At 36.1% G+C, this 14384-nt stretch overlaps 1 protein-coding gene across 2 annotated transcripts in view; it reads right to left on the reverse strand.

Moving 5' to 3' along the window:
• glcci1a (glucocorticoid induced 1a) overlaps positions 1 to 14384 on the reverse strand; it is a 294096-nt gene that overhangs the window by 216308 nt on the left and 63404 nt on the right. The window lies entirely within an intron of this gene.

A 14384-nucleotide genomic window follows, 5' to 3' on the forward strand; every position in this document is an offset into this window, starting at 1 on the left:
ACAAGTCACTTACTCTATCTGTGTTATACTGAAAAAAAATTGTAAAGTATAGTGACCTCAAGTCAATTTGAATCAAAGCTTTATCAAAATATATATAACAATAACAACAGTACAATTGGGGGCTCTGGTCAGTAAACTAAACCTTGTACTCTAATAATCTGTGCTATTTAAGCCAGTTCAACACTGATCTTCGAAAATCTCATCAGCTGCTTAAGTGTCAATAACCAAATAAATGGTGTAAACAAAGGATATATTCTTCATTTAATTTTTTAAACTCTTGGAATGCTAGAAAAATCTAAAACCTTACATCTGCATTTGTCATATTACATAAATTAAGCTTCTAAAATCTGAGCCCAGAATAGACCTATTGAAGTTTTGCAATTCAATCTGCAATGATTATTCGTTTATTTTGTTTCGTCAATCTGTTACCAATTGGCCAACTAGGCAATTAAAAAAGGATTTCTGTTAAAGGGCTGAATATACAGAGCATTTTAAATACAGTATGTTATTCTCAAAACCATTTCAGGATCATAAGCAGCACTGGATACTGAACCTAGACTGGGTGCCAGCCCATTTTCAGGTTCTAATCGTGTACAGGTCTATTTAGAGCTGCCAATTAGCTTACATATCATTGGGGACATAAAGTATGTTAAAAAAACCCCAACACAAAAATGGAGATGGACATAAAAACTCCAACAAGGACATCTGCTAAATGTGGATCTTGAACTGAAGATGATAGACCTGTGAGTTGGCAGTGCTAACTAATGCACCAGTATGCTGCCCACCTAAATATGCACTTAATTTTAGTAATTTAGCAATATAAAAATAAAGCTACCAATTTCAACTTGTGAATATTTCTACATGCCATGGTATTAATTAGTTAATATTATGTCTATCAAACAAAGACAGAAAATGTCTAGATGTGCACACTGTTTTAAAACCAACAGCTCTCTGGAACAAGGGCTAATGAAGTCTCTACAGTACTAATACTGTTTAATGAAAATACTGTGCTGTCTGCTGTGTTTCCATTTATTATTCTTCACTGTCATATGACTCAAAACACAACTTATGAGTTTGAGTTGATATATAACCAAAGTTTAACAAAACATTATGTTTACATATTCCAATTGAAGAATGACTGTGAAGTCAATGTAATGTATAAGACAATGAGTTATACTCTTTTCATCTAAACATTTATACTTTCATTTAGGTCTGGACACAAATCCTATTCCCACTCTACAACATCAAAATGGATTAATCATTCCCGACCACATATCCTTAATAATTCTCAAATACATATATAATGTATTTCTATAACACTCATTTGATATGTTCAACCCACAGTCAGGATATTAACTAATAACACTAATAACATAGCCATTGAGAATTTATACTTTCTGTCTAAACATATAAATACATTAAATGAAAGCCTTAATCTCAGAAAGGACATTCATTTCAAATCAAAATCTATAACATACATTATATAAAGTAGCTCTGTTTGTTTGGAAAACCAGCAAATTATGCAGTAAGCGACATAAAGAAAATGTCAAGTGAAGATGTGCTGCAAAGATGATGTCAAGTGTGGACATGCTGCACTTTTAGAATTTTTGATTGCTGTTGCCCAAGATGTACAAACACACCGAGTGCAGACATTGGAGTTCACTGCTTCTGGCACTTCAGTAGAGGGTGTAAGGCAAGAGAAGAGGAGCAAGCGCACTACTTCTGATATTTTACCAGGGCGCAGCACCTGCTGCTGCTCAGTGGTAGGCATACATACTTTATCAGCAAAAGAGATATTGCTGTTACTCAAGGCTGCAGTCAGCATATTGTACATTAGAGAAATTTCAAAGGCTTTCATAGGAAACAATTTACCTCTGGACAATACTATTCAGTACTACACAATGTATAATTTACTGTCGTCAAACAGAGAGTGAACATCAACAATTTTGCAAGTCAAATGGTTTAGGCCATTTTTACAACTACATATGCATTATTTGCTTAGCAGATGCTTTTATTACACATTTACAAAGGTGGTCAACATAACTGAGTAAGCATCAGTCGGAAAACAAGTGTTACAGGACAAGATTACAAAAATGATCATCAAAAGTGTGAGTTTGGAACTCATCCGTTTTTCTGCATTTATACTTTTTTGGACATTAAGAAAACTGAAGGCCTCCCCTGTACATTAGGTCATGGCAAGAGGAGTAACTATATGCAAAAGCAAAAAGTTTGAAAAGCAAATATTTGCATAGTGCTGATCTCTAATAACTCTAAAATGTGTCAAATGTGTCAAAGGGTTTCAAGTAAGCAGTTGCTAGATGGTCCCTGTGTTTTTAAAAACTACCTAAGGAGCTATAAAGAAACAATTCCAGTGTTATTTGGCCCAAACTGTTACATTTCAACACAATAATACCTTCCAGTCAGTTTCATTGCATTCAGACTGTTGCTCCTTTTAGTATCCAGACTATATGAATGCTGATATTGGGATTTTGAAATTTGTAATAAAAACTTGTCAGTTATTCACTTGATAACCAATTACAGAAGTTGTTTTTAAAAAAAAAAAAAAAAAAAAAAAATATTTAGTATTTAGTCATCTGCCGGAGCGGATCAAAAGAACTGTACTTTCAGAATCTAGAGAAACTATCTTAAAAGAAAATTTTACATTCATTGTGCCTTGTCTATGTCACATCTTGCAAATGTTAAATACCTTCCTCTTCAGACTCCGTCAAAGGGAAAACAGCAGAAAGGGCTTTCCTTCTGTGAAAATCCAGCATCTGACATCACGACTAGTAAAATGTGGAGTACAGGCTGTTATGGTAACAGAGCAGAAGAGAGCAGGTAGTACAGTGTGTTCTTTTATAGCAAATTACTGGCAGAATGACAAACGACTGCTGTGTGGAAGCATCCTCTGTTCCTCTTGTGCGAATGATTATCGGGAGTTTAATATAACAGACATGTACTTGTAGAGGCCCAGAATCCATTATATGCTTCACAAGATAGGACATGGTGTTTGAAAAGAATTTGAATCTAGCAAATCAAGGTATGCTGACTACAAGGAATTTGATTCCAACAAGAAAGACAATCTCCAATCTGATTTCCATGCTTACATGAGATGATTTCTAAATCAGATTATGCTGTAATCAGATATATACAGAAGTATAGCTGTCATGACAACCCTTCTAACGAGAAGACAATGAGATAGCAAAACAGCACAACCATACTGGCTTTGCATTGCAATCCATCTTTATTTTTCAGGACTTATTTCATTCAGCAAGAGAAATATAAATGGACATTCAATAGGCACTGTGTAACAGAGCCCCAGATTTTTAATGCCTTTTAAATTTACACTTGGTACTATGAAGTAAATCATAGCTAATCTCAGATGCAATGTGAACAAGGCATGAACATACCTAAGCAGACATCTCCACAGGCTCACATCAGGGCCCTTCGTCAGTTCAAATAAATCCTCTTAAAAGGTCTTTGTTCAGTTAACACACTTAAGCACACCGGCAGAAGAAAAACATGGGGACAAACAGAAACCAATTTCATTGACCTAATACCAACAAGAAGTACTCAAACCCAAAAGGTTAAAAAAAATAAAATGTGTTAACTCCACAGACCCCTGAGGTCAAAACTGAAACCAAATTCTAGTTTTATAAAGTAATTAGACTAACCACACCCTGCAATATCATCCTTTATATTAAACCACCTTAATTAGCAGTGTTTCTATTCTAATATTATGGATAAGGCATTAGTACACAATAGATAGATAGATAGATAGATAGATAGATAGATAGATAGATAGATAGATAGATAGATAGATAGATAGATAGATAGATAGATAGATAGATAGATAGATAGATAGATAGATAGATAGATAGATAGATAGATAGGTAGGTAGGTAGGTAGGTAGGTAGGTAGGTAGGTAGGTAGGTAGGTAGGTAGGTAGGTAGGTAGGTAGGTAGGTAGGTAGGTAGGTAGGTAGGTAGGTAGGTAGGTAGATAGATAGATAGATAGATAGATAGATAGATAGATAGATAGATAGATAGATAGATAGATAGATAGATAGATAGATAGATAGATAGATAGATAGATAGATAGATAGATAGATAGATACTTTATTAATCCCAGGGGGAAATTCACATAGGAAATTCAATAGGCCACAGTCACTCACACACGGCCAGCTTGGAAATGCCAATTAATACAAATATATTGGTGTCCAAGATGTGGTAGAAGAAGCCAAGTATTTGAGAAAAGAAAAAAAAATCCAGACACAGGGAATATGTGCAAAATTCACACAGAAGGAGTCCAAACCCAGAACTTTGGATTTGTTAGGTAAAATTACCGGTAATATTACTTGATGGTATTATTATTCTTTACAAGGCTCTGTTTGATTAATCAGGTTGAACAAACAAATGGAAGAATTGACAATATTATTTTATTTTATTACTATTTTGAAAAGAAAAAGTGATGACGTATTTTCACTTGCCTCTTATGGGTTATCTCAATTTGATCAGCTTAATTTAAGTCTCCTTGTTTAGGTAAAGAGGACTTTCCATACTGTTCCTCTGTTAGGAGGCAAAAATCTATAAAGAGGTTATGTTTCACAAGAAGCTGCATTGCAGAACTTTACTTGAACCAGATCAAATATCAGTATCTTTGAGCTATCAATGATAGGAGTCCAAGAAAGAATTTGGTATACATTAATGGAGAACCGTAAGAAGATTCTACATAAAATACATGCAATACATGTGATTAAATTTTGCAAAAGGTAAAAGAAGGCTGCAAATTCTGATAGGGGCAATGCAGCTTCTAGAAATGGGTCATTTATTATTGTCACAATTCTCAAGATTAAAAGTAGCAGATTATAAAATGAACAATAACTATTAAAAATGGTTTTTTTTAACATGTTAGTTTACATACCTATTCAAGTTGTATTTCTTTTACAATGTGTTGTTATATAAAACACATAATAATGTGTTGTGCATTTCCTGAAAATAAACACAATCCAACATTTTGGCTTTCAGGTCTCCCACCTCCATCTTATTTTGTGAGAGTGGTGTTCTTTATAATGGAGCATCTCCATTTCAATCACATTTCACCAAGTATTATATGCATTGGCTGTTGCTTTAAGATGGGCATGTCGGTAGAGTTTGATCGCATACCGTTTAGGTTACAACTGAAGTTGCCACAAAAATATTCACATTATGGCAAAATTATTAACTAGAAGTTTGCTGACTAGTTTGTCCATGAGTCATTTAGCTTAAGATAACATGAAACATTAATGTCCAAAATAAAAAAAAATGTATCATGTTAGGACTAAGTTCTAAGAAAATAAATAACACACCAAAGGAACATTCTACAGGTTTCATTATTTTTCTCATGCTGTTCCAAATTGTAAACGGCAATAATGTCATTTAAGCAGCACTAACTTTTGAGGTTTTGGTGGTTGCATACAATACCTCATAGTCCAAGTGTGGAATCTTGCTGATTCCTCACTAGCAGGTCAGTTGCTTGCAACAAATAATTACAGTAGGAAACATCATTTCCCAAACACGTTTCCAAATTGTGCTGCATATGCAATGTAGTTTTAATACTTATGTCTTGAAATTTCACACATCATTGACAAAACAATCCAAGGGTGTACACATATTCACAATTGCCCTAGTGTAGTTATCCTTTAAAACCAATCTACTGGAGTAAGATAGAAATTCAGAAGATTTGTGAGGCAGTAGGGATGGCTAATGCTAGAAATTAAACAAGAAATGTTGAGTTGCCACAACAATACAACTAGAAGTCTGAGCTTAATCTATGCATCAAGCACACTTAATCAAACAAAAAAAATTATTTTAAGAGATTATGAAAAGTGGAAATTAAGGAATTTTAATTATACAACTTCCATAAGCATACATATAAATGCTAACACTTTTAATGGATATAGTCACAGTGGGGTACTTTGCAGATGCCTCCAGGTTCTCTGGTCTTTGGTGGCACTCCTTACACGGATTATTCCCACTAGGCTCCCAGGACACAATCTTGACATTGCATTAGGAAAGCCGCCATCTTCAGCATTTAAACCAAAGAAATGTCTGAAGAATGGTGGGTGAAGTATTATAATTCAGAATTGCAGTGCTCAATACCTGCATTAGACAAACTAAATAGCAAAATTAAATTATAAATCAAATATGTTCAGCATATAAAGTTCAAGCTGAAGGTCAGAGGTCTGATGATAGACCAAAGCAATGTAAGCATAAGAAGGTCCCGGATAAATAAATGCACATTTTATGGATTTAATGCATAGGTGACAGACTAAAATGCCTCACTTGCTGTCCATCTTCAGCATGCCCTTTCAAAGACCATGACATGGTCTTCACAAGGTACAAGTTACCTAACAGAATTGAAAGACAGAGCACGAACACTGAATGGTTTCTAGTTTAATGTAAGCAGGTAGTAGAAAAACAGATTTACTGTCTGTGGCTGTACAAGCACTTATCATGACCTGAAATCACTGTAATTGCATACTGAAGTTAAGCTTAAACATAAAAGCAGAAATGTCAAGGAAAACAAGGTGGAAAACAATAATCAAGTTACCTTAAAAGCACATATGTTCTGAACATTAGAACTTCACTGCAAATTACACAGCATATTATAAACACACATAGGAATGTCTTCAAAATCATTATACTTTGCTTTTCAAGGTACATCAGTTTATTTTATTTTACACAATAGAGCTTGCCTCAAATCTCACAAAGTGAATTAGCATAGGAGCACAGAGAAAGCAATAGAAAGGAGTCTGAGAACTGCAGATGCCTCAGAGTACCCTTTCAGGAGGACCAAATGTACATCAGACAAGACACACACAGGAAGGATTCCTGATGCACACTGGAGCAATCCCAAGCCAAGAAGTTCAGAAATGGGAAAGAGAGAATGGCTCTTTATCATCATGTGACCCCAAAAAGGAACAAGAAGGGAGATGGGAAGGACAGAAAAGTATTTTACACTAAATTGTGTAAAAAGTTTCCTACAGATTTTTATGCTATATTCATACTGTTTCACCTGTTTCACCTCATGTCCAAGTTGCTCAGTTGAACTGAGATTTGTGGACTGTGAGGGCTAATGGAGTTAAACCGAAATCAGCTTGGGATGATGCTCACTTTGTGAAATGGTACATTACTATGCTGGAAATATCCATTTGACAAGGGTTAGACTGAAACCATAAAATGCTAGGAATGGTCATGTACACTGTGGCAAGAAAACCTTCTCACACCATTACCCTACTATCAATAGCCTTTACCATTTATGCAAGACATGGATCCATGTAGTTTATCCCAGATTCTAAGTCTATCAATTGCATGTTGCAGCAGGTCAAATATCAAACAAGGGAATATTTTTCATCTTCAAAAGCCCACTTTTGGTTATCACGTGCCCACTGTAGCTCATCTTCCAATTTTTAGCTGCCAAGAAAGAAATCAGACATTATGTCCTGCTGCTGCTGTAGCCCATATGCTACAAGGTTTGGGATTCTGTGTACTGTATTTAGATGTTCCCATCTATATATCAATATAGTAAAGAACTGTTAATTCAGTATTTGCAGAGTATTTCTACTCTGACCTGTTTCAAAAACAAAGAGTTTTTGCTCGCAGAACTGCTGATTTTTTTGTTTATTGCACCCATTCCTGTAAATCCCAGAAGAGGAGCTGTTTCCGAGATGCCGGAACAACCAAATACTGCACCAACAATCACTCCACGCCTTATTCTAATGTGGGGTCAAACAACAAGAAAATCTCTTGACCATGTCTTACACATATACGATAATAAACTTATACTGTATATATACATAAAGAGATAAGATAAGGTTGGCTGAAAGTACTCAGTGTTAGTGTGTCAGAGAAAGGATGTGCAGCATTATTCATAATGAACTCAGTTTTGTTTTCATTCTCTCCTTTGCTACTACCTCCAGGATGTCGAGAGTGTGTCCCATAACTGAGCTGGCTTGTTCATTAGCTTGTTGATTAAGGTAGGGCTCTCTTGAAGTGATGTTACTAGCCCAGTACACCACAGCACAGAAAATCGCAGTGGCCATCACAGAGGTGTAGAAAATGTGAAGGATGTTACTACCCACATTAAAGAAGTACAGTCTCCTAAGAAAAAAAAGAGCTTGGTCTGCCCTTTCTTATACACTTACTCTGCCTTACGAGACCAGTCCAATCTGTCACTGATATGGACCCCCAAATACTTGTAGGAGTGTGCCACCACTACATCCACTCTTTGAATACTGACCAGACATAGAGGATCTTTGGTGTGGTTCCAGTGCTTTGGTTTTGCTGATGTTTTGTTGCAAACAATTCCTTCTGCAACAAGAAACAAAGTTATCCACGTGACTCCTGTACTCTATCTAATCTCCCTTATCAATACACCCCATAAGTGCAGAATCATCTGAGAATTTCTGCAAGTGACACGACCTGGTGATATACTGTATTTACAGTTGAGATGTACTGAGTAATCATCAGAAACACACACATATGTATAAATGGGCAGCACGGTGGCGCAGTGGGTAGCAATGCTGCCTTGCAGTTAGGAGTCCCGGGTCCTCCCAGTGTGGAGTTTGCATGTTCTCCCCGTGTCTGCGTGGGTTTCCTCCGGGTACTCCGGCTTCGTCCCACAGTCCAAAGACATGCAGGTTAGGTGCATTGGTGATTCTAAATTGTCCCTAGTGTGTGCTTGGTGTGTGGGTGTGTGTGTGTGCGCCCTGCGGTTGGCTGGAGCCCTGCCCGGGGATTGTTTCCTGCCTTGTGCCCTGTGTTGGCTGGGATTGGCTCCAGCAGACCCCTGTGACCCTGTAGTTAGGATATAGCGGGTTAGATAATGGATGGATGGATATTTATATATAAATATATATTTGCATTTTTATTCATTTAAAACAGTGTGAAATTCCTCCATAATTACTGAGTAACTTGAAATAACATTACATATATATATATATATATATATATATATATATATACACACACACACATATATATATATATATATATATATATATATATATATATATATATATATATATACACACAAATATAAAATACACACACATATACATACATACACACATTTATATACACATTGATATACTGTACATATGATTGATTTGAAACCATGAAGTAGGCTGTTTAGAGGACAAGACTATCTGCTTTAACAACCCAATATATCTAATATCTATCTATACATATATATTTATGCTATCCATTCACTACTGATCCCGTCAGTCCCATTCAGGATTGTAGGAAGCCTGAGCCCATTTAACACAGATGCGCATCTATATAGATCTATAGTGTATATGTTTATACACTGTATGCGCATGCACAAAAATAATGTACTCATGTTATGTACTAATTTAGTGTTAGTAGGAATCACATAACTGAAAAAACGTGCAAAATCAGAGGCTTTAACGGACTATAATGCACATGATGGAATTAAAGTCACCTGATTTATTTGCATTGCAACAAGTCTGCACCACCCTCCTACACTGATCTTGCGCAATGTACCCCAGCATAGCAGCAATAAAATGAGCAACTTGAATTGCTGAGCTGTGCTGTGCAGTGCACCTGTCACAGTATCTGTGATACATCAAGCTATCTCCTGGATACAATCTGTACACAAAATAACCTTGTAAATGAATATTATTCAACTAAATAAAAATTCTCCATATTACAACCAATAAAGAGTCCCCTATCAAGCTAATTTGAATTGAACTGAATCAGTCACATTAAATTCAGTGTTGCTGAAGAGTGTAAATACAGCAGTTACTTAATGTCTTTTCTGGCACGTAGCTGGAGAGAAGTGAATGTCGCCACTCCGTAAACCTTGAGGCTATATTTGAAATGCAATATGACAAAACTGACCACAAGTGGAAGAGAAAAGAATGAGTGCTGAATTATGTGACACAAGTAATGTGAGATTTTGTTTTCATGGAAAATTTTTCACACCATTTTCCATTGTACAACACTGGTCACTATTGCAATCTATTATGTCATAAACTTCCTTCTCTCCATTCTACATGAAAACATGAGATTAAAATTATTCTTGCCCACCCCTTCAAAGTACATGTGGCAAGGTTTGAAAATTCCTTTAAGAAGTACTAAGATGTTCAGTACACTTTAGAAGTCTTACCTGAAATACTTTCATAATGTATATGAATTCCAAAATAAACAAAAACCAAAAAATAAAGCACAACAAAAAAGTCAAGCTATTTTTAAGTGTCATGTTTTCAAAAGTAAAACAATATGCAAAACAAAGAAATTAAGACCTTTTATGGCTCTTGTTGGATTGAGTCCATTCAGCACATTTGCCCGGCTGATAAAATCTGTAGTTTAAATGAGTTTGTTTTTGTACTTGTCTAACATTTTCTTTAGAAAGCAATTAACATGAAGAAAAAATATTGAAGAAATACACATTTTCTTGGATCTACAAGCAGATGATGGATCCCCAGAGCCAAGTACCAATTCCTGTTCACTATTAACCACCACACCTGGATTGCATTACATCCGGTTGGCCTGGATGAACTCACATGTAATGGTTCACATATCAGCTTCTCTGATTTAATGCTACTAAGGTGGCTTCAGCCTAATCAATTCTATGACTTTTAACCTCTGTCACTGCAGTCAGTAATACTATATGTGCGTGAGGGAGCAGGCAAGGCTACTTGTGAAATATGGAGGAGTAAAGACAATGAGGAAACAAGTTACTTCTTTTACATGACATCAAATATAGGCTTTCAAACAGAGTGCACCATAGCATTCAAGTAACATTGTCCTTTGAAGTAGAAACAGTTTCCACAACTGTACCTGGTCAAGCATTGTTTTTGAAAGTGTTACAGACATTTATAAAGGCAGTCCTCAGAATTATTGTGGATGTACTCAACTTCTGAGGCAACACAATAATCTCAATGCTTCACAAATCCACTTTTAACCACAATTAATGCACATCTGCCATTTTTTATTATTGATGTGGCAAACCATTACAAAGTTAGTTTAGTCTAGAAGTTGTTTTAATTTTTCAGTGTCTAACGCTGTTATGCTAAATATGTAAAGAAGAAAGTATAATCTATCACTGTATAGATGTGGGGAGTCCAATTTAGTGCAAACTTCATTCTCAACAGTTCACTGAAGAAAAGTCAGTATTAATAATTCTCCAAAAGTAAAAAAAAAATGAGACCCAACAATAACATTGTAGTTTAATGCCTCAAACAAGAGAAAAGACGAATCTTCCAATATACTGTAAATTTCTACTGTACATGAAGACAAGCATGGAAATAAATTTGCTCTTTTTATGCAGCCTAATAAAACAGAAAAACATCAACTAGTATGAACTAGAATAAGTCATAGGTGACAATTTATGAGGTTCCATACCTACACATCGGATGGTGATCAGAAACAGAGGAACCTCAGGGAACTGACATATTCCTTTCTCTTCAACCTCGACAAACCTAATTTTCAGCACAACTTCAATTTATCTCACTTACAGAAATGTGCAGATAATTTCTCCATTGTAGGCTGCCTCAGCAATGCAGATAATAATAAGTATGAAAAGGTAGTGCAGGGACAATCACCATCAACTGACTATTACGAAGACAAAGTAGTTGATAGCAGGGATCGTCTGGTATCAATCAGTTGTAATAATGTGGGGAAAGGTGGTTCAGATTTGCAAATTCCAGGACTCCATTGAAACAGTGGACTGGATTGGACAGACAACACAGACCTGCTCCACAAACAAGGTCAGTTATCAGTAGGTCATTTTTTTTAGGAAGTTTGGGTCTTTAATGTGTGTAGCAAACTTCTGGGGATGGCCATAAAGACCAGGGGAGTTTCCTTAGGTGTGGTCAACAAAGAGAGTAAAAATAAATAGCTTAAGGCCTTCCAGCCACCTTAACAGGATTCAGATCATGTGCCCAACTGTTGTCTGTTTTTTCTCTAGAAACTTTGGTTTTCCACCCATATCCAAAATAGGTTAATAAATGACTCTAAATTTTCCCTGTGCACTGACACAACATCCAGAGTTGGTGCTTACATTACGCTAACTGCTGCCAGATTTGTTTCTGGTATTCAGTGAATTAAGCAGGTGTGAGTATATAATGTTACTTCAAGTTACTCAGTAATTATGGAGGAATTTCACACTGTTTTAATAAATATACAAATATATATTTATATATAAATATCCATCCATCCATTATCCAACTCGCTATATCCTAACACAGGGTCACGGGGGTCTGCTGGAGCCAATCCCAGCCAACACAGGGCTCAAGGCAGGAACAAATCTTGGGCAGGGTGCCAGCCCACCACAGGACACATCCACACACCCACACTAGGGACAATTTAGGACCGCCAATACACCTAACCTGCATGTCTTTGGACTGTGGGAGGAATCCAGGGCACCCGGAGGAAACCCACGCAGACATGGAAAGAACATGCAAACTCCACGCAGGGAGGACCCAGGAAGCGAACCCGGGTCTCCTAACTGCGAGGCAGCAGCGCTACCACTGCGCCACTGTACCACCTTTATATATAAAAATATTAAATATAAATATTTTACAATTTATCAATATAAATTTAAAGGCTTATTTCATGCTGCATGAGCTGTCATTCAAATAAATGCATGAATAAATTAAACAAATGCACAAAGAAATAAGAAACAAATACTTTTTGTGACATGTATTTATTTATATTCACATATTTTATTATTGACTTATTGTCACACTGCACAATATATTTATTTATGGTAAACAGTTAAAAATAATAGTGTATAAATAAAAAAAAATGGAGGTGAAGATTTTGACTGCAGAATGTCAAAGGCCTCTGTTGCACCATAATACATACATTATGACTGCAACAACTATGAGGGATACATGACTGTACAGCAAGTGCAGCGCTATTTGCAGTTAAAAAATTTTAAAAGAAAGACCTGTAGAAGGTATGAGGGAGAGAAGAGACTTTTTAGGAAGGTGAGAAACAAACAGGACTCTGTCAAGACAGGTATGTCTCCAAAAGCTGTTGAATGATTTTTTAAAGTCTAAATTAATTTTACACATCTTTGCTTATGCATTAATAACAGTTCAGATTCAAAATATTAAAAAATGTGATAAAGTTTTGCTTCTCCGAAAAACACACACCTAAGTGCTGTCGCTAGAACAGAAAGAAGAAATGTTTTCATGCCCAGGCAGAAGGAAACAGTGCCCGTTGGCAGATTTTAATGTAAGTGAATCAAGCATGAAAACCATAAATAAGGGTGAAGCTTTCTGCTGGGTCACTGCTCCAGTAAATGAAAGAACTGGCTGCAAAGTCACCTGCAGGCCCTACTGGAATACACCCAGGGAAAGTGAAGTAAAGAAAAAAAGAAGCCTCAGAAATGCAACTTGATCTTGCAGATAACAAGACAGATCTACAGTCTTCTCTTTGTGATCAAGTGACCATCACAACTGCATGTTGCTCCGTGTACCAATCAGCTGATACTGTAAACCCTCTGACCCTAGCATCCCATTGCCACAAGCCACAAGATAGGTGGTAGCATTTTGCAGTCTTTTGATTCAACCTTCAAGCTTATATGCATGGTCTTATTGCTGCTCTTCCCGGATTTCACTTTATTATTCAATCTGTTTATACTTTCTAAATTTTGTATACAACCTGTGAAGATGATTTAGAGTAAACATTTAGAGTAAGCACATTCATTAAAATGGATGGATGTATGAATGAGATGGATTATTTTTGTTTAACCTCTGGAGGTGTTTGGCTAAATTACGGTTAACATTTCCAGACTGCAGACAGACTAGATGTACCAATGTTCCAAATCCTATTAATACCGATGCCGCAAAAAAGCAATAGACATTTCACAGGATTCATCACATCCCGGTCATTGCCTCTTCCAGCTTTTGCCATCGGGCAAGAGATACAGAGCAATGAAAACCAGGGCAAACCGCCTTAAAAACAGCTTTTATCCAAAAGCAATCATGGTCCTGAACTCAGAATAAAACTGCTCCGTATCATTATCCCAATGTGCAATATAGACCTTAAGTCAACAAGTGCAATTTGTATATTTTGTAAAGTACTTTTATTACTATTCGGTTTGTTATTATTTTCTCTCTTCTTGTCTTTTTAACTCTTATTCCTCACACTGAGGCGATTGCATCTTCAATTTCGTTGTTCCTTTGTAAAAGTGACAATGACAATAAAGATCTATCTATCTATCGATCTATCTAATCCTTGTTTAGCTTTGCAGGGGTTGGAGCCTACTGGCAGCTTCAGGTATATGTTGGGGAAAAAAACCTACTTGTTTATAAAATAAAATAAAATCAGCATTCAAAATAATGGTCACTGTTCACTGTTCACAAAAAA

This window comes from Erpetoichthys calabaricus, chromosome 13 (genome assembly GCF_900747795.2).
Source record: "Erpetoichthys calabaricus chromosome 13, fErpCal1.3, whole genome shotgun sequence".
Classification (NCBI taxonomy): Eukaryota; Metazoa; Chordata; class Cladistia; order Polypteriformes; family Polypteridae; genus Erpetoichthys; species Erpetoichthys calabaricus.